The sequence below is a fragment of the Drosophila bipectinata genome, chromosome 3R (genome assembly GCF_030179905.1).
Source record: "Drosophila bipectinata strain 14024-0381.07 chromosome 3R, DbipHiC1v2, whole genome shotgun sequence".
In the NCBI taxonomy this organism is placed as follows: Eukaryota; Metazoa; Arthropoda; class Insecta; order Diptera; family Drosophilidae; genus Drosophila; species Drosophila bipectinata.
The window spans coordinates 22639590-22666570 of record NC_091739.1 but is presented as its reverse complement, the minus strand read 5'-3'; the positions used below and the strand labels follow the sequence as shown (position 1 = coordinate 22666570).

Sequence of the window (26981 nt, the reverse complement as noted above, 5' to 3'; positions counted from 1 at the left end):
TATATACTATGTACGTCCGTTTGTATGTATGTACTTTGCTTTGGGTATATTACTCTTGACCTTTGGGTAAATAAACTTATTCGGACAAAGCCAACAAGCGAGAGCTCTCCGGATTGAACCTTGAAAATTTGGGTTTTCTCTTAACCTACTTCCCAATGAACAAAAAACTGTTGTAGCTGAGGGATAAAAAAAGAAAGTCTTTCACTTTCGTGGAGGTCTTTTTCATTTGGCTGAGGTCCTTTCCGCTTTTTGTAATCAACAAAGTTGAACGTTGCCATATAAATATTTGCATGGCCAGGACCAAAAGGAAGTTCAAACAAGAAGAAGAGGGACAACTTGCCGAGCACTTATTATAATATACGAGCTACAGCAGAGCAGCGGAAGAAAAACAACAATAAGATGGCCAACTGACGCGTAAATGTGCAAAAGCTTTAAATTAAAAGTGGCGGAAGGTGGCCTGGGCGGGTCGACATCGGGGATGCTGTTGGTTGTCTACTGAGGGGTTGTTGTGTCAGCTGTCGTTGTCTGGACTTCATTTTATGCGCTGACAATTTCTCATTATTAAAATTACAGCACCCGACCGACCGTCCATCCAACAAGGGAAGCCCAAAAGGAAAGCGAAGTGAAAGAACAACACATTATCTCCAGTTGTGAAAATGTGCAAATTATTTCACTCTTCCATCGCCTTAATTTCACTTGCTGTGTAAATCTTAAGCGGCTGAAAGAAAGGAATATCCTTTTCGATCTTCTTAGGGGCACCTTTCCAGCATATTCCTGTCACCACACCATGGCATATTTGTCTTGGCCATATAAATCAGCAGTCGCATGTCATTAACTAGCGATAAATCTGTCATAAACAATGCAACACATAAATTGCCGCCCTCGCGGATGGGGAGCTGGAGGTGGAGCTGGAGCTGGGAAGTGGGGTTCCATCAGTAGTGAAGGCGTGGCAGTCATCATCAGGCCAAACAATGTCGAAAATGCAAATCAGTAGAGTACACTTCGTGCCCCAGTGGATGGGTGGGTGGCTGGGTGATGGGTAGTTCGTTCGGATGTGGATGATGGCGCCCAGGAGACCGTGGGAGTGCCAGTGCCCGGTGGGGCGTGGCAGCGAGAAGGCGGAACTTTTAGTCGCTGTCGCGGAAGCAGCACAGCAGGCGACATTATGATGTTAACGAAACAAAGGCCTGTTGTTTGCAACCCGATTGTCCGTTTGCGGTCGAAATGCTTCTCTGCCTACGAGAATACATATGAGCATAAGTGTAAGTGTAAGTGCGTGTTCGCATTGTTGATTTTAAACCAATATATAATTGCTGGAATACCACTTTTGGCCAGCTCTCTCTTTAAAACTCCATTCGTGACTTTAATAACTTAATTTTTTATGGTTACACCATGAGCCGTACTTAAATCCTCCAAAATAAAAGCACTGGCCATTGCACTTAACAAATTGCCCCGCAGTTAAAATTACAAACTGCAAAGTATTTGGCAACAGCAAATGCAATTTGGTAACAAAAGTCTTTTGCACCAAAACCCAATAGAGGCTATATACATGCAAGGGCTTTTAAAACATGGGCTCAGTCAAAGGGGTTACTAAAGTCGGATGGGTGGGAAAGTAGCTACAAGGATACAGATATATATACAAAATTTAAATATTTAAGATTTGTTTAAAGAAGTGTTTGCTATAAAACAACCCTTTATGTCTTGGTCTATTGGTCTACGCCCCTGATTTCAAGTGGCGATACAAATCTGAAGAATGACGTGGGCTAAAACGCTTCAATTACAGGGAGGTAGTGCTGGGTGCAAAACTTTGCGGTTTGTTGCCGTTGTTCTCGTGGCTTTTGTTGTTTCCAGCTGACCAGTGCACTGGTCGCTGCATTGACATGTAAATGACCTTTAATTGATGGGCTCGTGTGGCTTGATTGAGTGCCTCGGAGATGTGTGGTGGGGCATTGTCGGGTAAGGAGTCCAAAGAACTCGCGCATGGTAATTTGCATTTTGAAAATGCCGCAACTTTTGTAACTTTATGTGGTGGCCTTTTCGCCTTCAAGCTCAGCTCCACAGTCCTTCTGTCCCTTTGCCCGCTTGTCTGTCTGTCAGTCAGTCTGGAGGTCTGTGGGTCTGGCTCGATGGAGGGCTGGCTGGTTACATGGATGGTAAAATATTTATGTAGCTTCCACCCAACTGATTGCGGCGAAAAAGCGCAGCTCGGCGAAATGAGAATTTATCGCAAACACATAAAAAACGGCAACTCAAACCCAGACGCCATGCTCCCAGTCTGAGTGTGAGGAGCACACGAGAGTGTGTGTGTTAATGGCTTTTTCGTGTCAGTGTATTGGAGGGAGAGGGCTTTCCGTCTCTGTCGCACGCCTGCACTTCCGCCGGAAGTTTGCATGTTCCTATATCATTCGCAAGAATCTGAAGCGCGCTTAAAAAAAAGCTGAAAGGCAAACGCAACGCTACTTTCTCTCTCACTCTCACTCTCCCTTTACCCAAAAGGTTACCTCCATTATAGCCCTTTATTTATGATCCAGGTTCACTCACACACACATACCATGCTCCCAATGTATGTGTTGCTAACGGTAATTGCGGTGTCCGCCATCGCTTGGCCCGCCGGCCCTTAAAGTCGATAACATGTCATTTGAGCGTCGCTAATGTCTTCATTTATTTTTAGCATGCCGCGCCTCGCTGCTGCTCGTCACTCCGTCCAGTTGGCCCAAACGAGCTGTTTGTTTAGATAAAAGTTTGCTTTCGCTGCTCCTATTCCCGGACCTCATCCTCAGGCTACTGCTTCTGCTTCTGCTCGTCCTGAATCCTGGCCGTACCCCCGCTTCGTGTGTGTTGGCCATAATTGGACAAGAGTTCGGGCCTTGTTTACACATGCATTTTATAGACGCTTTTAACGTGCCAATTTTGTGTGTGGCTCTCGCTGCGTTTTAACCGATTCGAGGTTAATGTGCGGCCGACCATCGCACGAGTTCATCGGTTGAGTTGAGCAGTTTGGTCAATTTCCCACATCCCCCGGAATGGGACTTCATTAGCTGGAGGCGATAAATTCGTTAGCTCACAAGCGTTGAACACGTGGAAAAATTAGTTTCCAAACAGAAAAATCCAGTAGAGTTTCGAAGAAAAAAACAAAGTTTGGGACAAGTTTCTTTCTCTGTAGCATAATGTGCCATACAGAGCGTAGAGCTCAGCTGAAGATGGCAGTCACCAAGTTTTTTTCTTTTTTTGGCCAACTACGGGCAATTGTCACGCACACAGATGTCCTTCGGAGTTTGGGGAAGACTGGAGGCTCACGCAATGGCCACGTCCGCAGTCGTTCGCTTCTGGGCACCGTAATGAAGAATGGCTTCTGAACGTTTTAATGCCACATAAGTCCTTTGGCCTCACCAAAAACGCTCTTTTGACGGACGAGCCTCAAACTTGGCTAATTTCTCAATCAACGAATGGCGCTCTAATTGCGCATTAGAGTGAACGGGAGGCCATGAACGGCACTTGATGGAGCTGGAAGCCATTCGAGAAGTAATCAAAAATCCCCATCAAAGTTATGAGAGTTTGCCAAGTTTTGCGGGATATACACCCGTACCCGTGGAGTCTTAACATTTTTTTTTGGGAGTGCTTACCCCAACGCTTATGCAGAAATCCATAAAAAGTAGCTTGACTCGCATGCAAATAAAGGATTGTGTGGAAAAAGGAAAACGGAAGGACGAAAAGAACGTGAATGCCACAAAAGATGCGCCACCACCACCCCCCAGTCACCCAGGCAGTCACTTAACCCATTCCCATTCGTAACCCCCAGCGACACCTTCTGCTGGTTTTTCTACTTCTCCCTTAGCACAACTCCGCCAGCCGCAGTAATGACAGTTCAAAAGGGCAACAAAGTACTAAAAATAGTGGAAATTACCGCAGGATATTCAAATTTCCACATTGCGGAGAGGTAAGGACTCGCATACATACATATACTTGAATGTGTGGGAGTGGGAATATTGCACATGGCGTGCAATGGAAGTTGTGCCATTATAGACCTCGACTCCATCTCTCCGTTCGACTCAAAAGAAAGTGGCGGTGGAAGCAAAATGCGCCAGCCGAGAGCTTTTTGTATTGGATAACAGTTGGCAGGATCTGCAGACAGGACTCGGGGACTGCCGCTCCAGAGCCAGTGCTTTTTGGCCTTTGGCATGTGGTAGCGAGTGCCGGCGATAAGAATCGAATCCTTTTTGCATTGCATGTTAACACATGCAAATTGAAATGTCTAAATCATGCACACATACAAAGGCACCCACACCCGAATCACCGTCCATTCGGTGGAAAGAAATGGCAGTGAAAAACACGGGCGAGGAATGCCGAGAAATATCTTAAATTGCATTTTAATTGCTACCCCGAAGCCTTGCCGTTTTGAGTGGCTAAAGCAGGGCCAGATAACAATCGAGACTAATATATTTTGACGGGCCATTGCTAGGGCAACGTTTAGTGGTTTTAGTGGCTCACCAACGCCGAGGCCTTTAAAATGCCGCGCGAATGGAATGAAATACTTGCGGCGGGAACCGCACAAAACCCTGCACCCACAATGGAGGCACTACTACCCAGGGACCTCTGGCTCCTCCTCCTACCGACCCACCGATGCAGGCATATAATTAATTATTGTCGCAACATCATTAATCAGGCTATGCCAGGACATCGTTTATATCTGCTCCTACTATCCATCCCTCTCGCTTGTGGCACGATTGTGTGTCTCTGTCTCTGCCACTGCCACTGCCGCTTGTTTATTTATCTGTTGACGTTGTTGTTGCTGTGTGTAAGTGTCTGTGGCAGATTATGGTCGCACTGTGAGTAAACCTCAAACAAGCACTTAAACGCATAGAGTGGGCCAGGAGCGGGCCGCAGCGAGTTAACCAACTGACTGATGACTGTCGTCATGTGCGTGTGTCCTTCACCACGCCCACATCATACCAGCCCAGTACTCCACTCCCACTCTGACCCGAAATGAAAAATGATGTTTTTAATATCCAAGTTTTGCGCTCAGAAGTAACCAAGTGACAAACAATTTGAGTGCCAGAGTAAGTAAAAGTGTCAAACTGGTTAATGCCATCAGGCAGTTAGATTTATCCCCGGCTCAAATGCGATTAGCAAGTTAAGCGGCATAACGGCATTAACGGCATATGCATTATTTTATTAACGGCCACATTAAGCTCTGTCTATCAGAGGCGGTTAATTAAAATTATTAAAATTGCATGTCGCTCTCGATCGAGAACGAGAATCTGCCGGCTAGGTGGTCATTCTGGAAATTAATTGGCCGAACCCAGTGGAAAGCATTTGATAATAAATACTGAAAATATGCAAAACTGAATATTATCCACATTATCGTTATTGTTATTATTATTATTGCCATCTTTTTGGGGCACTCCATTAACATAACGATAATAACGGCCTGATGCCTTTGTCGACGATGATGTTGACAATGCCTCCGGATTGCGTCCTGCTGCTGAGGCATGCCGGCCACGGTGCGGCTGTTTAACTCTGCACTTTGGCATTAAGTATTTAATTGTTGGCTGCATTTACCAATAATTTTACACAAAGGACTCTGTGACACGGGCGATTAATTAAAAAGAATATGCACGGTCACAGACAAAGGACTTCCATAGCCAGCGGCGGCTACCACAAATACAAATACATAAAAATTAATGAAATGTTGTGTTTATACAAATGATAAAATATTTATTAATTCGCCACAACGACACATGTCAACACCTGTTCGGCCAGATGGGCGGGGCTCCTCCTTAGCCTATGGGCGTTACCGTAATTGTTTCTCAACAGGCTGTCAGCACGGGTATGTGACAGCACGGAAAAACGGAACCGGGGAAAAAGGTGGCAAGAAAAATCAATTCTCTGTTGACCAAAGTCAGGCATAAATATTTCATAAAATTAAAAAAAAACACAGGGGACCAGTGGCTACTCCATAGAGTCCCTGGCCAAGAGATTGGAGAACGAAAGGTAAACAATTGGCCAGACGGGGAGGAACGGTAGCCGGCAGGACCTGGAAAAAGTTATTATTGAAAGGAAGTAGAAAATGAAAGGGGTGCAGGACAGGCGAAGCAATTGAAAATCAGCGCAAAGTCAAACGAAATACGGATCCATAAAATCGGATTTTCAATATCGACAAACAGATAGACAGACAGACGGGATGGGACGGGACGGGACACGCAAGTCAGGCTGTGTACACACTTGATACTCGAGTTCTGTTGCAGACAGGATGGCCAGGATGAACGTCCTTCGAGCGAGATGCTTCCCTTTGCATTTCATTTCGAATTGCATTTCATTTCGAGTTGTTTATCGATAAAAACGCAGCAACGCCAGCGCCTTGGGGTCCTTCCGTTGCTGGGCAATCGGAATATGGACCGTAAATCATTGAGAATTGCTTCAGTTGGCAGCCACCTTCCATTTCCCTCCGCTTCCACTATCCTGGAGTAATTTATGTGCGTGGGGGTGGGAAAGCACACCCACAGCCTACAGCCCATAGCTCGCCCCTCCACCATAAGTGTAATAATAATAATGGCTTAATGATTATGTTTGTCATAAGCGGCCCCGGCAGCTACGAAGCCGGATTACGTTTTATGAAGTGCCGCAGGTCAGGCTCTGCCTTTGGCCCCGGGATTTGTCAACACCCCTTTGAATGGGTTTCGGTTTCTGTGTGGATTCTGGTTGCTTGGAGGGTTGTGCATGCTTGTGTTTCATAAAAAATATATTTATGTCGTATTGGGATCATGTGCAGGGAACTTGAATCACTCCCTTTCCTCGGTTTTGGATCAATAAGTTGACGGCTGGGCGCCCAATCTTTCTAGCTCTAGCCATCGCCTGATTTTATCCTGTTTATTTGCGTGCGGAAATGAACACATGAAGCCGTACAAATAGCAAACATAGAAACGCAATTACGACCACTTCCTGGGAGCCCTAACGAGCGGAGTTGGAGGGTCATAAGTTGGGTTTTTATTCCATACTACTCGGCTCCCCCATTTCGGTTTAATAAATGCTTAACGCACTGTGTGTGTGTGTGTCTGCGCGATTGTATGAGTTTTTCTATCGGCAAATTATTGGGTAAGAGGGAAAGCCCATAAAAGAAATGTCATAATACATATTACAAATATAATAAAGTGCCCGAGGACACACGATGGCACGCATCGCTGGCTGAGTAAACAATTGTGTGCTTGCACAAATGATTCAGCATCAGCAGCAGCTTCTGGCTCGGCTTTAGCTCCAGAATCGCTGGAATATCGCGAATGGATCCTGCCCCCGGCGCTGGCCTGGCGCTGTCACAGCTTAGCAACGCAACTGACAATCACAACAGCTTAGCGGGCCAACTGCCACAGCCAGACACCGCCTTGATGCCTCGAGTGGGGTCAAAACGATGCTTAAATATAACAACAGCTCAGGACATCGGATCCTTGGAAAAAAAAATAAATGCGAGATATGGCGGAATACAGCATTCCGCCGCTGATGAGCTTTCTCGATTGTCAGGCGCGGCAACGCGGCGTATGTGCGATGCGTAATTTGTTATCATCACCACCGCTGGCTGCCAGATTCAGGATAATAATTCCAGCCTGTCGTCTGTTTAATATTTTTCGCGCCTAATGAAAAACACAACCGGGGCTTAGGTCCCCAGGGAAGGGTCGTTTTAGGGGTCTATGAACTGCTAAACCTTCTCGAGCGAGTGCTCTGCTGCCATTCGTATCATTTGTCACGGCCCCCCACACTAACACACACTCGCACACACACCCACCCAATCTCCCACTCACATATGATTATGCGACATTTCCTTTTTTATTTAGGACTTGGGTTTTTTTTTTATTATTTATGTATACGTGTGCGTGGACTGGTGTTTGTTAATGCGTTGCCAGGCTGTTAGTGCAGCTTTTAGCAGTTGGCTGGGTGCTGATAGCAGATAAGCATTTGATGAGCTTTAATATGGAATCGTAACAAGAGTGATTCGGGGCACGTCTAATCCGATTGGAATAAGTAATTTTTTGTTGTCTCTGAGCCAAGCAATTAGCGTTCAATCTGCTTAAACAACAAATCCCATAAACTTATGATGTGGTGAGTTTGGAAAAACGTGCAAGCTTTTTCCCGGACAATTATTGTAAATGCGTGCATACATTCATTTATTTTCCTTAGCAGTTACATTCAACGGCGTAGAATCACTCGTTTCAGCGGTTTGGTCAACTTTCGTTGAGCAGCGTGTGGAAAAAGTTATGCGTAAATAAAGGATATAAAATTCACATGCAACTTCCAAACAGGAAATAAAAGTTTTCAGCAGGAAAAAAATCAGAAATGAAAGGATGGATATGTATACGGGTGCCATAAAAACAGGCTGTGGTGAATGAAACAACACAATTCCAAAAAGTTTGACACGCAGCCATGAATAAAATGTATTTGTTTTTAATAACCATCCAACAAAGAAAATAATATGACTGTGAGGTCTGAGCAAAGGTGAAATTTCAAAGGGAAAAGGGATATACATAGTTACCAAAAGAGATCTAATTTGTTTAAATAAACAGCGAGCACTTTTAAGCTTTATACAAACAAGAGATGAAATAAACTAAAATTTAATTACTTGGCCTGGAAAAGCATTTACATGAGTAAAAGAAAAAGGATCGATAAATTAATTCAAAATTATGTTGACATTTTAATTGAAAATTCCTTTTGAAATGCAAATAGAAAATCCAAAGAGAATCCAAATTCAATTGCGTTTCCAAGGCAAAACCCCGTCCCACCCTAACCCACACCCCATCCTTAAAAATCCAAGTCATGTGAACTCTGGCTTGTTTATGTGTGCGGCCGTGTGTGTGTCTAAATATGAAGTCAAGCTTGAAATTGAACAGGCCAGGCAAAACGGGAAAAAAGCAGAAGATGTGTTGTATGTAATGTAATAAGGCAGAATTAATAATTTAAAATATAAATTGCCACAAGAGCACATGAGATATTTTAACCACAAGCAATTTAAATATTAAATGAGAAGGAGGAGGGATTTAAGGGAACACCGACACAGGAACAGGAACAGGCAACAGGAGCCTGCAAAGTAAAAACTGGCAGTTGCATAGCCGCCACATGTCCTCCCATTCTCTCAACATTCCCTGGCTCCTGTCCGCAGCCACAAACCGGGGCAGCAACACATTGGAGACCCGAAACCTTAAGCCCAACTTCCTTCTGTCTGATGTCGATGTTTGTTGTATCCATTTCCTTTCCCGTTGGCATATTCACATCCCCATTCTCATTCCAGTCTCTATGAGGCTGCCGTTGCCTTCTGTGCGCACGTCAAGTCAAATAAATTTAATAACGCATACACATACGGCATAAAAACAATCCGACACAACGAAGGTTGCCATATGAAGTTACGCATACGCAACGTTGTGCGGAGCAGAGCAGAAGGGCAGGCAACCAAAACAGTTGCCGGCTCGGGTGGATGGTGGCATACACTTGGGAAAATAATAAAAACCAGTAATAAATAATACAAAATAATAAAACAAAGTGAAAGAAAGTCTATTCCAGACTGTTCAGAATATTATATTTTGTGTTAGAATCTCTTATATTTAAAATTTTATATTTCTCTGACCATTTTGTTTTTCTGACTGCCACTGTTGCCTAGCAGGCGGTCTCCTGGCCCTCAGTCCTTAGCCCTCAGCCAAGACGCGCATCAGCGAACCGCAGTGGCGGCGTCTGATAACAATGCAAATTAACACGGCGTATGTGCAATATTTGTTTGCCTTGCTTTCAGCGTTCTACCTTAGCATATATTTCCGCTCTGGTCTTCGTCCGAGCGTTCCTTCACGCTTTACACTTTAAAGCACTCCTCCAAATTGCTCATAAATACCCGCACACCCCGCACTCCATAAGGGCCAAACTCTGTCTACCCACATACCTACATATATGGGCTGTGTCTGGTGTGCATCGATTTTTACTGCCGTTTCGGAGCCCATTTTTGGACGGCCATTTTACGAACCAGCTGACGTTGTGTGCATACTTGTGTGTATATCTCACATCATTTGGCCTGCGTCGATGCGTGAATTATGGTCCAAGGACAAGAAAGGCATTTGGGGAATTATCAGCTCAGCCATTAGCTTTCGATAACTGCCCGTAAGCATTTAAACATATCGATTCTTTAACGTCAGCTCAAGTCAAAGTTTCAACTATAAATATTATTCCTGTCAGAGCTCTGATAGTGTGTGTGGCTTTATCAGCAATTCTCGTCGGGAATGGCTAATGAGATGCCGAATTTTTTACTTTTAAATGACGCTCATCGATTATCAATTTAACAAGTGTCGCCCGGAGTTTGAATAATTTTGCTGCTAAGAGCAGGGGAAAAACCAGAAGGAACCGCAATCCTAAAGCGCCACGAATCGAATCACATGAGTGTACTCGTTTATTAACTGCCAGATACAGCCACACTCGAGTTACTTGGTTTTTGCGGCTTGCCAGATCATTAATTTTTGGAGAGTGTCAAGAGTGCGCATTGTGTTACATCAAAGGAGCTGCTGGAATATGAGTAGATTGCCGAGCCGCCTTGCCGCCCCTCACAGCCGCCATCGTGAATCGGAAAGCCATCAATTATAGCCCGAAAGTCAATTCAATGTAATCCAGCCAGATGGCGCATCTTAATCGTCGCTGCCTGCCTGCCTGCCTCCTCGCCGTTCACCGCCTCAATTGCTAAATCATGGATGCGAACTCTATAGCGATACTACATATATATAGCTGTACTGGAAGCTGCCGGATTGCTTAGTTATGCATGCACATGTGTGTGTCATCATGAATATGCGAATACTGATAGCGAGTTGCGCCAATCAACCGAGGCCAGAGTCACAGTTGTACCAGTATCTTCGACTGGAGCCGGCTCCCAGGTAGAAAGAAGTACATTGTATCTGCATCTCCAAGTGGTCGGGACCGGGGCAATTGTCTGTGCAATTTGGTGCACAACAAGCGCAAACAATTGTGGGAAAGGTTAGTCAAAAGTCATGCGACTGCCGCCTGGGAAAATGTAACAAAGCCCGAAAGCAAATCCCCAAAGCAAAAACAAGCCAAAACCGAAGCTTTCACAAACAGAAGAGCTACAAATTTATTAGCGCTGTTAGCACTCGCACACGTCCTTTCACTTTACCAATTGACCCGTGGACTGCTGCTTTCCCCTCCTGTCATCGCAGATGCGCCATAATCAATAATTAAACTCACCTCCGACTGATCAAGATAGAAGAGCTGTTTGTTGTTTGGCAGTAAGGACACGAAAACCATCTTCTCTGGCCCCGGAGCCAACATAAACATCAGCGATGTCAAATGGGTTTTTATGCGCCACGCAAATGCAGACTCAAATACAGATGCGAGTGCAGATAGAGACACCCAGATACAGATACAATCTGTAAACTGTTCCTGGGCGCTTGTGTGCGGCCATATGTGGTGCAAATATTTCATTCATGACGCTTGTAAATCTCCTTTTGATTGCACTTAATACTTGTCACACAGCGGGAAAAAATGTTCTAGCAAAGGCATGCGGTGCAAACACATAGCTACACAAAAGTATCTCAGATGCTGGTTCAGGATCTACCACAAAATATGGAGCGGAAAAAAAAGGAATTGGTGGAAAAAAGTCAGCCAAGCTAGCAGGCTTCAGCAAACTAACAAGAAAAACTGCCAACGGTAGGAAGAAAATCATAATAATCCAACATGTTTGCATTCAAATTGAGAATTTCTCATATGCTCCACCTGAATGGGGACACGTATGTTGTAGATGGTGTACTATAGTATGCTGGCAGCGTGTGTGTTGGTGAGCGAGTACTTCTATCTCTGCTGGGAAATCTCATTTCATTTGTGCGCCGTGCAAACAGACACATACCCGCAGCTACACCACCACCACCACCACCTACTGTCGGATCTGCCTTTCAGCTCTGCCAGTTAAAAATCATGTTTTTCAATTCTGAAGATTTTGGCTATCAGCAGAACCCAGCCGCAGAGGCCAGGAGACATGGATAGGGCTGTGGCTGGTGCTGATGAGGATACAGATCTCGGTTGCCCGAAAGGGGAGCCGACGAATGAGAGACACCTTTTACCGCAATTTATCGTCTGGTAAATCTTAAATCCCCTTTATCACACACTCTCATGCAAACATGCCGTGGAATGTGCTTGAGCTGGCATTCTGCTCCGACTCGTCCTGCTTCCCACCGTTGGCATGGCGACTCAAAGTATTATCCTCGGCGGCCTTGCGTTGTAAAACAAGAATTATGCCTTTTTATTGAAAGTGAAAGAGGAACCCGGCCAGCGAGGAAAACAAAAAAGTCAAGCTCCATAAAACATGCATGCCATATAGATTTTTATCTCGGAATCTTATGTTTGCGCGGTAACTGCTTGAATGGCAGGCTATGAATAATAAAAGGTGAGCGTACGGCCCTTATTGAAAAGTAAGACAGGACTTTTTTTAGCTTCATCGATATTTCACAAAAGAATTCTTTGATGGGGGGGCACGTGGAACTATCTGGTTCTTCATTATCCTTGTTATCGGGAAAAATCTTGGCAAACTTATTCCAATTCAACTTATTACCAGATACTTGAAGGGTCTCTCACAGCTAATAAAAGCAACTTCTCGGGCTCTGTCAGCTGCCAGCCAGCCAACTTCTTTGCCTTTCTCCTTTCTCCGCTGCCAAGTGCCAAAACCCATAAAAAAAGGAGGCGCCCTCATCCTGTCTTTCCGGAATATTCAAAGTGTCCTGTTAACAGTTTTGAGAAGAGAAACTTTTCAAATCTACAAATTGGTTTCGCCTCTAACCGCAAAAAAATGCTCGAGCCTTTTTGACTCGCACTGACAAATCTGTGGCCGCAAACGCACATACGCACCCGAGAAAAATTTCACGCCAAGACCGAAGTGAAGTCAAGTCAAGGAGGAAAAAGCGAAGAAAAAGTACAGGAAAGGCTGGGCAAGGACACGGGGCGGAAGGACCTTCGGAAAAGGCAAGAACAAAATCAAGCATAACACAGTCAAAACGTGGGGCTAACAACGCTAATACCCCAGGAAAATCCCAGCGAACAGCGGGTAAAACTTTGCCAGACAGCGTTCCAGGACCCAGATCCTTGCCTCGCCCCCACACCCTATATAGGGTATAGCCTTTTGATCTCACCCCACTCTGGCATTGTCGACCCTTTGCGACAAACAAATCCAGCGAGCAACTTTCGTAAAAAAACTTTATGCATTTCACTGCTGATGATGAAAACAAGGACTACAAGGATGAGGAAAACAAACGTAATTCCCGCATTTTCTTGATTTTAAATTTACCAACCAAAGGCAGCCAAGGAAGGAACGAAAAAAAATAAAAAACGGTTTGTTCGGAGGAGCCAGGACACATGTCCATCCCATCCGCCCGGGGCTGATGCAGAGGGATCTTGGATTTGGATGGGGGGATGGCGATGGGGCGATAACTTTTTGATGTTTTATGGCTGTCAAGTTGTTCTGTCGCCATGTCAAAATTTTATTATAAATCCCCCTGCGCGGTCTCGGCTGCTGTCCCGATGTCTCTTTGCTCCTGCGGCCAGGACTCGTTTGCTTAGCTTGCGCCAGCCAGCGCATTGATTTGCATAAAAACGTTAACAAATATTTTCCATTTTATTATGGCAAGAGGAGTTCCCAAAAAAATGATAACAAAGCGTGGGCCAAGCAGCAAAGAACCAGAGACAGCGCTGAAATTCAATATGTTTTGTCTTCAGTTTGTGTTTTTTTATTCCTTTGCCCAGACAAACGATAAAAGGGATGCAGATGAGGAAGGGTCCCAAAGAAATGCAAAAGTGAATGGATAGTACTCTGCCAAGACTCATTTTCTTTAGAAAACAGTAGTTCCAGTAGTTCGGCCTGATTCCGAGAAGTACGAAAGGTTTAATATTTGTAAAATTCTTGCAAAGTTTATATTTTAAAATGAATTTGAGGACAAACTCACACAGAAAGCTTACAAGACCTGAGGACATACAAGGGTATTCATACATCAAAAACTGTAGCTGCCTTTAGGGCGCAAACAAGGCAAACAAGTCCCTTTTCGTCCTTATTGTTGTTGGTGGCTGCTGCCGCTTGGTAAATATTAAAAATACATGTAAAATTCAATTTCTTGGTATGGGCACCGCACCGCTTTAGGTATGGGGTGTAGGGTGTGTGCTTATGTTTGTTGACTCGCGGCTGCTTGTCGCAAATAAAATCTACATGAAAAGCAGAAAGGACTCGGCGGGCCCCAGCGTCCTTTTCCCTGCTCTCTTTTGACACTTTTACTCTGGCAAGCTCAATATAAATAAATAAAATTCTTTGCGGCTGTTTTGCGGTGCTCCCGGCTGGTACCGAAACCGCTGCCGGCAAATTAATTGAAAATGCTTTTGCTTTAAATAAATTTTCAAGGCACACCAACCGACTGCGAACAAAAGGACCTTCGCAACGAAAAAAAAGAGAAAAAAGTAAAAGCAATTTCAATTATACCAAGAAGTCATTGCGCATTCCCCACCGAAGAGGGAAAAAAATTAAATAAAATAAGGCGAAATAATAAGACATAAAATCAATGACTGTATTTGATTGAATCAAATGTGTGCCGTAGTGTGCTGCAATTAAGGCGATCTAAGGATAAATAAGCCGACGGCAGAGGTCGGAAGGTGCAGAGGTCGGAACTGGATGTGGAAGGGGGTCATCCAGTCTAGTGGCTCCCAGAGCCCTGGGACATCGGCTCTCATGCATTCCTGTCACGATTTTCGATTTGCTTTGCTTTTGAAGATGTCGTCCCGCCGTAAATGTGTGTGAGTGTGTATTTATTTACAATCAACTGGGCTAAATTGGGCTAAAACTTTTTAAAATGCCATACATCTTCGGTGCTGTGCTGCTTGACTCGATTCGATTTCGATACAGTTGCCCGGGCTGTATAGACTGTATGGGCTGGGAAAAATCTTGAGAAACAAACGCTTAATTTAATTTATTTTGCGCAATTTTCCAATGTACCCGACCCGCCGCCACTCCACCCGCCGCGGCGGTGCTGGCTCAGCACGAACTGCTGCTCATTAATTTTGTTTTATTTCATTTTATTGGCGCATCAATCGACAAAGGGGCGTTTGAGAATCCCAATTTGAGGCTCAAGTGAAGCCGATGGGCTCCATCACGCAGAAAGTCAGCAATTTCTTGGGGCTGTTTAGTGTTAAATTTTATGCAATTCACGTTTCACGTTTTCCATGTTTCCCGCTCGAACGGTCCGGTCCAGCCCCCGGACCAGGATTTTTCCTCATTCCTCATTATCATTGTCATCATCTGGGAAAAAATCTTTACATTTTCTGGAGGCTCCTCCGGCCCCTGGATGATAATTGAAATTGAACAATTCTAATCGATATTCTTGTGAGGCGTGAAATTTCAGTATATCCTCTCCATCTTCATCTTATTTTCATTTTGTGTATGTAATCTCCCTAACTTGGCTTATCTCCTGTTTTGGGCTAAGGATGTTTTTAGCCCGACTTGGCTTAAAAGCTTTGTGAACACTCGATTGAAGTGCTTCGGGCGGTGCGAATGTTAATTTCCAACATTTACAATGGCTGGCAGGCTTCCAAACTATTTCTAATGTTTACATAAGGGGGACCTCGACAATGGCAATAAAGTTGTGAATAAATATTTATTTGTATTTGCTATTGACTTGTGACAACCATACTGAAGAAATCTCGAAAAGGCCCTAATGTTTTGTGCGTGGGAAAGATTTCGGTATAATTATTCCTCCTTTCAGTCCTTTGGTTCTAAAAATCAGAAGGGAAGATATCCCAAACAAAGCACATCCCCAAAATGTGAATTGGCATCAAGTTTCAAGCAGGAAACGAACAATCCCTGAATAAAAGCTTCGCCCTGCCTGCCAAAATAATACTCACTTGAGATCTGAATAAAGAAATTTGCGTACTCGAATCGTCTTAGGACTTACCTGAAAATAAAAAAGTATAGAAAACAAAACTTGGATTAGAAGAAACTCAAGTGATGGATTGTTAGGATGGATGAATGGATGGATGGCGATGCATTTGAACTGGACAGCTGAAATTGCTCAGGGTCCCTAGTCCCAGGTCCCAGCAGGGCTGACATAATTGATAAATATTTAGCATGGCAGCGCGTTAGTGTCGACAGGGAAAGTGACAGACATGCAAACAGGTCATCAGGGCGATGCCGGGGCGGACTGACACGGATAAGACCGATTGGGGGATACAACAAGACCTCTGGTATGTTTTGGGGCTTGGAAAGCTATCCCTCATAATTGGTTCCATCTAATTACTTTTTTTTGCACAAAAATATCTGCACTCGCTCTTATTTAACTTTGAGTGTCTATGGGAGAGTGTCTGAAACCCAAACAGCGAAATCATCATTATCTTTTAATTAATTTTCTCGACCAAATGATGAAAGTTTCCTCCAGAGCTTTATTTTCTTTTTGTTAGTTATTTTTCATGTCCTGTTTTCATGACAAACACACAGCTAAAGGACAGCAATAAGCAGTGCTTTATTTATCTTGTGTCTGCTTTTAGTTTTGGCCTCTGACAGTTTTCATGAAAACAGAGGAGCGTTTTCCTTTTCATTTTGTTGCTTGGAAAATAATTACAAAATGGGAGGAGGAGCTGGCTGCTGGGTGCCACAGCGCGATGATGTCGACATGAAAATTCTTATTTGTCAAACGGCTCAGAGCCCAAAATTGGACTCGTTGGATATGGTTTGGTGGGGGGAGGGAAAAAAACTCCCGAATTCTTATTTTTGGCTTAAGCGGCTTACGTGGAAATCTCCTTTGCAGCGCCGATGGGTAATGTTCCCACGATGGCTGCCTCCTCGATTAACATAATCAAAGAAGGAGGAGCGGAGATCCATCAGTAATTTGGTCGGCCACAAAATCGCATTAGCTTACAGTATCCCTTCTAAGCCATCTCTCTCTTCCGCGGTGAATGAATTATTGGAAAATGCATTCCGTTCCCCAAAACTCTTTCACGCCGCATGCGCAACCGCATCGAAGGTGTTGCCGCGCCGAGGCGATCACGATGAAGCCAACAAGGCCTGTTTTGGTCAAAAGTGACTAAGACCCAATCATTTTTTACTTTAAGCATAAGCTCGGGTTCAACTCACATAACTAACTTCTTCTGGAGTCCACGAATTTTCCAGAAAGTGTAAAGAAGTGCTTGCATAATTCCCTTCCTTGGGTAGCCATGACTCACTGTATTCAGGCATGTAACATACTTTCGTGTTTCAATTTTGTGTCTTGGTTATGGCTTCGCTAGCTTCTGTGACGGCGGCAGCTCCACACAGCAGACTAGCCAGTTTTAATAACACACCGCCGACTGGGGCGAGGCAGATAGGCAGACAGTCATGGGCGGGAGCCGTGGAAGTTACGATTTTAAGCTGCAGGTTCATTAAACTTTCTATGCTGACTAGGCCATAAATTAGGCGTACATGTACGCACAAAATATCGATAATGTTCTCTGCCTCGGCTGCTTTATGGGCCATTAAAAAGCATGAGAAGTGCTTTGGTCTGAGGTTAGGGGCTCTGGACACTTGTGATATAATCTACGCTTGCTCTTTCATAATTAATGCCCATTGTCCTAATAATAACAGCAATTAATGTGTACGGGAATTTCAGATTCGGCATCTGAAATCAATATCAAATAGCTCGCGGGCCCCTATGACTTTTCGAGAGACCGGCTCTGCCCACGCGACTCGATTAAAAATTAAACACACTCCAGGCCCTAAAAACCAGAACCAACGCGTTAGCCAGAGAGAGAGTTTGGGGGAAAGCCCAAAACAAAATCAGAATCAATTTTATGTTTATGACACTCACTTTTACGACCTCTTGTGGATCCACTCAGCGGGCAGCCCAAAAACACGCATGACTTGGATTCAGATTTGGGTTCTGCCGGGCTCGCTCGCAGTCCGATTATCAGGGTCTGTCATCTAAGAGGTGGCCTCGTTATATAGTATATTCCCAAACGTAAATACATATGTTTATGGAATGGCCAGTATTCGTAAAAAAAACACTGTCATATGTTGATTTTAATGGCGTCAATCTGTGCAAACAGTTGGACGTTTCGCTCCTGTCTGGCCGATTTGACTCTCCGTCTCTGTTTGCATTTATAATTTGTTTTTGTATTGATTTACATGCACATTCCCCATCAGTCCTACTCTGATTTCACTTCAAATTCCGCTGGACAGTGAATTTTTTATGAGGCCTGCATAAAAATTGCAGACAGTTGGCTAGAGTTTGACCGTACTAGTCCTCAGTCCAGTGGGTTTATGCAAAGTCTATGTTACGAAATCGTTTCATGATAACTTCAAAGGGAAAATCAAAAAACCTAAAATCCTGTAGACTTCTGGCATAAACCTCCCGACCACTGATTGAACATATTGACACATTCGACTCCACGACTGATTGCTATATAATTTCGACTGTCCCCACCAATTGCAATGGAGTACCAGGTTGTGTGTGCGTGTCTGCAGGCGCGCGGCCTGTCTCATTAGGAATGCAAATGTTGGTCCTTGCCCGCCCTTAATGTGCTATTAAATTTTCAGCCGATACGGCATTGATGTAAATTCGAGGGGTCTGACATTTTGGTTATTGAAGGGGATCATGTGCGGCACTGAACGTTCCCAGACCAGCGAAACGGATATCAATCATTAACGAGGAGCCACAGTGGCTTTAATTGTTCGGCCACAAAGCGCTGAGTGGTGACCTTTGGGACTTGTATCGGGCCATCTTCAGTGCAACTATCTTGTAGTGCCTTATCAGCGGCTTAAATCTTGTGAGACGTTGCATTTTGTGTTCACGAGGGTTCTTAAGCAGTGGAGGGCACTTGCTGTTCAGCGGAGCATGATGAAGCGATCGCCTTTTGGTTGCACCCACAAAAGAGAAAAGAGGCTTTTCCTGTCTTTTCTTTTCCTTTGATAACCTTAGCTGCGTGGGTTCTTTTTATCAGAGAATGCCCATCGGAGGGCATAAGTAGCGTGGGCTTTTCGAAAAATTTCCTTTTACCACCGCAGACCACCTTTCTCCGGTTCTTAAAGTGCAATCAAGCGACTCAACGTCGGTTAGTCACCGACTGAGCCATTTTGAATATTTAGAACAGACTGTTGCTGCTGGCTGACTGCTCTACTGGCTGACTGCCCCTCTTTGAGCATTAAAATTAGCTTAAATTTTAATTATAGCCAAGTGCCCATTAGGGCCTCGCGCCGGCCTCACTGGCCCCCCTAATGAAGTTCAAATATTCTTTTTGGCCAAAACTCCAGATCAAAACCTGAACCTGAGCATTTTATGCTAATGACAAATGCTTTTATCTCTGGCAGAACAAAGCTTACGGAAAACGAAGGAGAAGCCGGAGGAAACCGAAAAATTATAAGCAGAAATTGTTGGCAACCTGCTGCTGCTGCCTGCCTGCCTGCCTGCCTGCTGGCCTTCTGCTGTCCGGCAGGACTTCCCAGTCCCAGTCCCGGATAAGTTTTCTTTTTTTGGGTCGCCACCCCACGCTGACCCTAATCATTATGCCGGACTGACCCGCTGCCAAGTTGCCAAGTTGGTGAAAAGCTGCAGCTCGGGGACCGTGAAAATTACACGTTTTTTTCTCCAGCTCTGAGCTCTGAGGTTACAAATATTACATGCCAGGCGGGTGTTTGGGTGACTAAATTTATGCATTTTTTCTATTCGGCTTTAATTAAATTTCTCTTTTTTTTCGAGGCTTTTTTTTCTTGTTTTTAGGAATTCTTGTTGGTTTTCCGCGGCCGCTAATTTCCACGTTTAGGCGCGTCTAATGTTTCCCCTGCTGCGGTCGTGTTTCTTTATTCAAATGAGAAAATATGTTGGTCGCGGCGCCAGGTGCCCGGCGAGGGGTGCTAGGTGGGCCTAATTGGCCTGACCAGAGGTTTATTATATCAACATTTACTCTGGTTAATTCCAAATGTCTCATTCGGAATCGTTCTAAGCTGGCGTCAGCTGTTTGATTATGAAAATCGATTAGCAAAGTCCGTCTAATGAAGTCGCCTCGCACAGGACACGGATCGGAAAACATGTGAATTCGGAGCTGGAATGTCCAGGTCCCGAAACCAGAACTCATAAAGCGAAAGCCACCAACACGCAGGTAGGGCCAAAAAAAGGACGAGGGCAAACAATGGAGATAACCCGGCGATAGGGATACAGAGAGAATGGAAAATTAATGAGATTTTTCGTTTGTGCAGCTGATGAAGGCATTAGGGTGAAAGCAAGTGCAACGACTTCATTCTATTCAACAGAATGTCGCAGTGGGAAACTAAGGGTTCTTCGTTTCAGGTTTTATGGTCAGCTGCGTCAATAAAATGAGAATTAATTAATTTAAATGCATCGCCTCGAACGCCTGACTGGACAAGTCTCTCCAATTTCAATCTAATGCTGATAGAGAGCAGCCTCACACGCAGCCAATTGGCGTCATTGATTGAAATTAACCCATTAAAAAATATTTGGAAGTCTCATATTTTTATTCTTCAACATCAAAAAGTGATCTATTATTCTGTTAGAAAAATTTAAACCATAATATCTTAGCTATTAGGTGTATTTTTCACCCATCATAGTCTCTTTTCGAGAGCTCGCTTGGGTTAACTCTGGGTTTATCCATCAGTTGATTGTTCAGAGACTTAAGTCTATATAGTATGTGAGAGATACGGCTCTCTGCCGATCCACTGTTGACTCACCCCATGGAGAGCACGAGCAAGTCATAGAAAAACTAAAAGCTGTGGCGCTAATTATAAACACAACTCGCCAATAATGAAGAGTGAAATAGCAAGGCATATAAAAAAAACACTTGGCAAATGTAAAAACCAAACCGGAGTTAGCCTTTAGTATTTGCTTATTTTTTTGCTTCGCTTATCAACCCGCTGAAAGCTTCGCGAAATAATAAAAACAGAGACAACAGCTCTGTGGACATCCGCCCACAATAAGAAGAAAAAACACAACAATGAATCTTAAATAAGTACGGCTGAAGGCAAAGGCTTGTCAGTCTCATGGTAAGACAGTGCAAAAATATAACAAACGTGTATGACAATTCATTTTGGGCAACTTTTACCGCCTGCAGTTGAGCGAGTGGCACTGGCAGTAACAATAACAGTAACGGAGCCACAATTACAGCTACTTTCTAACGTGACCACAGACCAAAAGACCCAAGCGTAGCATCTTGAACGTTTCCAGTTGGCCGTTTTCTACTTCACTTTTTTTGCTGGTCTTGGACTTTTAGCTCTTTTTGGCAGAAGTTAAGTAGACTGTTAAATGACTTCCGCAGTTTTACCTTCAAAGACTAACTGACAAAGACTTACATTTTTCAGCGGCCATTGTATGGAGCTGACTTTGGGAGCTTCTTGCCTTTGAACTGGGCCAAGAGTGGAAAATTTTAGCCCAAATCTAAGTAAAGTAAATTAGAAAAACGGGTCGAATGCGGCTCTTAAGAACTTTAAACTTCCTTTAGCTTAACATAACATTATATTAAAAATTGAAATATATTTCTTTCTTATTAAAAATACCACTGATAAGCCAATATTATGCCATGACACATGACCTTAGTGGCTTATCAATTCGAGTACTTTTCAAAAATAAACAGCAGCTTTGTTCAAAATCTGAACTTCAGATAACTTGTTGACATCCTGACTTTGGGAAATCCAAATCAAAGCCGTCATAGGGAAATGTACTCTCTTCAAAGGTTCTATAAATAAGCATCGAAATCATTTCCATTTAATTGCACAAATCCCAAGTGCACTGTTCTCTTTCGATTTAATCAGAAATCCCCACCTTTTGAGCTGAAAAATCAAACAAAACCCCCATCCACGGAGGCGACAAAAAAAAAAACCTGTTGAACGAAGCTCTCTTCGAAGTAAATAAACTTTTGTTGTGGCTTGTTTTGAAACTGGTTTTTGGCCAAAATCGCGGTGCCAATGTGCTTTGAGCTTTGTATACGATCGAAGTGCGTGCGGCTTTAGGTCTCTGTTGGCCCGAAACGCAAAACAAATCCCAAGGCCGAAATGCACTTGCTGCAATTGGTACTCCACATGCCAAATGAAAGTGACGAAGGAAAACCGCGGAAATCGTGTAAAACAATTGTCACCCGCTAGGAAATTGTGTAACGGTTACACGAATCATTTTACTGTCAGACATTAAAGTCTGGTTATACCATATACTATGTCCATATGACTTTATGGCTTCAATAAATGGTCAAATATGTGTACTTAAATTTAAATATTTATTTAAAAATTAATATTTTCTTTCTCTTTACTGCAATTGTTTAAACAGTTAATTTTTTCACTAGAAAGAGTGATTGCGACTAAATCGCAAATGAACCGCAGAAAAAAATATTCCATATCTGCTGATGAGTGGGAGGGAGAGAGCTGTTGCGCGCCAAGCCGAGCTTTGGGGACAAAAGCTATGAGCCAGACTGGGACGGAAATGGCTGGGTTCAGAGGCGGTGTGAATACGTACCGTTTTATAATTTAAATATGTACTCGATGTGAGGTTAGCTGCTGCGACCTTTTAGTATCTCTCCCCGCTGATATTAATATTTATTCGCAAACGGCTGAGACGAACAATCACGCACTGACACTTAATTATTTTCTGTTTCTTCCACTCGCAATGGCTTGAAACTTTTCGGTGTTCGCACTTTTAAGCCAAACCGTGAATTATGCTTTTGGTTAAATGGGCGCTACACTTTCCACACATTTGCATTTAATTGCGATCAGTGTCTTGTTTTTTTGCTCGAGGGGCCTGCGTTGCCAAAACGCAAACTAGACAGACAGAAGCGATGCACACGAACGGCTGAGAACCCGCGATGGAGACGGGCCTGAAAGAAATCCACAATCGAGGCAGCGACAAGCGCTCTGCGTGCTTTCGTGCTGACGGTTCGAAAAAAACTGTTTCCAAACTGGCTCTCGGCTGGCTCGTGGGGCCTGCTGACAACCACAGCTGTACTGGGAGCGTATTCCAAACCCGAATCGGCGAGTGCGCCAGTACCGAGTGCGAGGGTGTTATAAGAGTAGCAGCGGCTTCGGCACTATCTTTCGTCGCTCGCTCGGCGAGGTAACACCCGAGAGACAGAGCTGATGTGGTAACTCGGAGTTTCCCAGCACATTTTCACGCGTATAAGAGAGAGTTTGTTTTGTTTTCCGGAAAATGCCGGCACTTGGCCTGCTATCTCCGCTGTTCTTGTTAGCCAATGTTGGACCGGTCGGAGGCTGGAGCACCTCATGCAGGCAGCATGCATAATAACAGTTATTATGGATTTATTAGTTGATTAGTTCCGTTCCCCCCCGGACCGGTCCGCGTGCCTGTCGTAAATGTTAAATGTAATTGCCAGCACGTATGAGCCTTGTTGGCCAATTAAAATTACACCTCCCCACCGCCCTCCCTCCCCATCACATTTCTATCGCATGCGATTTAAATGAAGTGGAAGCGATTCCATTGTTTGTGTGCGTATTTGACGCAATCATCTCACTGATGACTGGAGCAATGTTAGACAAGGATGGTGAACAGCTCCCGGGGGAGCTCTGGGCCGGCTGGGGAAAAACGTACGAAGTGTTAAATGGAAATTGGATCCGTTTGCAACATATCTGTATTGCAAGCCAAGGAATGCTATTTAATTGGAAGCAATATATAGGTATTCTGTTAATCATGATTACCTATATTATTTTATTTTTTAAAGGAAATTTAAATCACCTTTATTATTAGCCTTGTATTGAAACGAGTGGATTATTCAAGCAAACAATTGTCTATTCATTTGCTTTTCACTTATTTAAATGTGAGGTTTATTTCTAGTTATTTCTAATAGTGATTGACTTTCATTAGTTTGTAAGAAAAACTTAACAGCCAGGTAGCTGATAAACAAGTTTACAGGTGTTTGTTAAATGACGTTGTAACACTTTGCTTTACCTTACCTTAGAAATATCTACACTTTAAATTACCTATCAAAACTCACCCTATGGGAGAAAGCCCCATTTTCTAGGGAACCCTCGCGAAAAATGGATAAAAAATCAAGGGATCCATCAGGAAAAATGGACAAAAAATCTCAAAAATATTTTGTCTCAGGATTTTGATGCAGAATGGTGGAGAATCAATCCACAAATCGTTTAAGGTACTCCGCTTGAGAATCGGATAAGAATAGGGGAAGATATAGCCATCACCGTGGACCCCACAGGGGAAAATCCCATTTTCAAGGGATCGTCTCACGAAAAATGGACAAAAAATCTCAAAAATATTTTGTCTCAGGATTTTGATGCAGAATGGTGGAGAATCAATCCACAAATCGTTTAAGGTACTCCGCTTGAGAATCGGATGAGAATTGGGGAAGATATAGCCATCACCGTGGACCCTATAGGGGAAAATCCCATTTTCAAGGGATCCCCTCACGAAAAATGGACAAAAAATCTCAAAAATATTTTGTCTCAGGATTTTGATGCAGAATGGTGAAGAATCAATCCACAAATCGTTTAAGGTACTCCGCTTGAGAATCGGATAAGAATTGGGGAAGATATAGCCATCACCGTGGACCCCACAGGAGAAAATCCCATTTTCAAGGGATCCATCAGGAAAAATGGACAAAAAATCTCAAAAATATTTTGTCTCAGGATTTTGATGCAGAATGGTGGAGAATCAATCCACAAATCGTTTAAGGTACTCCGCTTGAGAATCGGATGAGAATTGAGGAAGATATAGCTACCACTGTGGACCCTATAGGGGAAGACACCATTTTCAAGGGATCCCCTCATGAAAAATGGACAAAAAATCTCAAAAATATTATGTCTCAGGATTTTGATGCAGAATGGTGGATAATCGATCCACAAATCGTTTAAGGTACTCCGCTTGAGAATCGGATGAGAATTGGGGAAGATATAGCCATCACCGTGGACCCTATAGGGGAAAATCCCATTTTCAAGGGATCCCCTCACGAAAAATGGACAAAAAATCTCAAAAATATTTTGTCTCAGGATTTTGATGCAGAATGGTGGAGAATCAATCCACAAATCGTTTAAGGTACTCCGCTTGAGAATCGGATGAGAATTGAGGAAGATATAGCTACCACTGTGGACCCTATAGGGGAAGACACCATTTTCAAGGGATCCCCTCATGAAAAATGGACAAAAAATCTCAAAAATATTATGTCTCAGGATTTTGATGCAGAATGGTGGATAATCGATCCACAAATCGTTTAAGGTACTCTGCTTGAAAATCGGATGAGAATTGGGGAAGATATAGCCATCACCGTGGACCCTATAGGGGAAAATCCCATTTTCAAGGGATCCCCTCACGAAAAATGGACAAAAAATCTCAAAAATATTTTGTCTCAGGATTTTGATGCAGAATGGTGAAGAATCAATCCACAAATCGTTTAAGGTACTCCGCTTGAGAATCGGATAAGAATTGGGGAAGATATAGCCATCACCGTGGACCCCACAGGAGAAAATCCCATTTTCAAGGGATCCATCAGGAAAAATGGACAAAAAATCTCAAAAATATTTTGTCTCAGGATTTTGATGCAGAATGGTGGATAATCGATCCACAAATCGTTTAAGGTACTCCGCTTGAGAATCGGATGAGAATTGGGGAAGATATAGGCATCACCGTGGACCCTACAGGGAAAAACACCATTTTCGAGGGATGCCCTCACGAAAAATGGACAAAAATGGTTTTTTTTTTTTTTATACACCTAAATATACTAATTCTAGACTTTTAATATCTTAACCTGAAATTGTCAATATTGTCTAGGTAATATGTAAATATTTTGTAGGTGGTTGTTTGCCTAATGATGTAGTCACATTTGCCATATCTTTGGCCCGTCACATTGGAAATTCCTGGGATTTTCAGTAACTATCTGAGATGCTACCTGAATATGTGCATGTAACTTGGCCTGAAGGCGGCTTTTATGTGTTTCCCATTCCCCGTACCCACATGGGAAAACAAGGCAGCCGCACTTACAACTTGGCAAGAGATTTATTCCTCATTTGCTTTGTTTATAGTAGCTGCAAAATTTCACTTTGAATTGTGCCGAAAATTTAATTTGATTTCATTTTCATCAGAGACACATAAATAGTGCAACAAATGAATTTTGTACGTGCCACAAATGCCGAAGGAGCTGACTGGAAAGTCGAGGGACTTGTATGGTGGATGGATGGCGGTGGAGGGGCCCACATATGTTGCAGGCCCAGATTTGTGACCATTTGTGCGTGGTTGGCCACGACACGCAGCGCCATAAATTTGAGATTCTCAATAAACTAATGGCAATTGGTATCCGAAAGATACATTCGACGCGCTGCCCACTCCATCTGTCCCTCAGCGCTCCTGCTCGCACACACGTACAAAATTATTTTTCTGCCTTCGTTATTAGTTTTTCCTTTCACTTTGCGCTCTCCTTTCTATCCTTGTGACACTTTTATCACACACGTTCGACTCATCAAAAAGTTAACGACGATAATGACAAACATTTCAAAAGCAAACACTGCGAGGCATGCAACCAGAACCAGATATAGTCGGGTATCCAGACATCTCCGTCTCGTCCTCCATCCCCCGGCCATATCCCCCTGTGTGTCCGCTCGGAGATAAATATCTCGCATATAATGCCTGGCGTTGTTGTTGGGCAAACACCTTAATTAACTTTTTTCATGAACATCTTGGCCTGGAACCCGATTCCTCCGCCTCCACTCCTGCCCCACCTCCCGTCTATCCCAGTCGAACCCCCACCAATTGAGCGACTTGGCTTATTTATTAGGGTTATTTGCTCTACGAGTGGCCCGACTTTGTCTGTCCTATGTGAGCCGTCCTTTCACACACACACACACTCGCACTTGCCAACGCTCACACACATGGGTAACTACCTGCTCATTTTCACCTGAGTACGTGTTAATTTTGTATATTTATCTTTTTGTTTCAGTTCCCCCGGCCGCAGTCGCCTTCAAATAGAAAGATTGTATAAATTTCATCGTAAACGAGGATGGCGGA

General features: G+C 43.6%; 1 protein-coding gene across 1 annotated transcript in view; it reads right to left on the bottom strand.

The window, feature by feature from the left end:
- Positions 1-22912, bottom strand: part of Tl (toll like receptor) — a 41852-nt gene extending 18940 nt beyond the window's left edge. Inside the window, exon 1 of the mRNA XM_017237296.3 lies at positions 22476-22912. The gene's annotated coding sequence lies outside the window, so the exon portion shown is untranslated. The remainder of the gene's footprint in view (positions 1-22475) is intronic.
- Positions 22913-26981: the final 4069 nt, after the last annotated feature.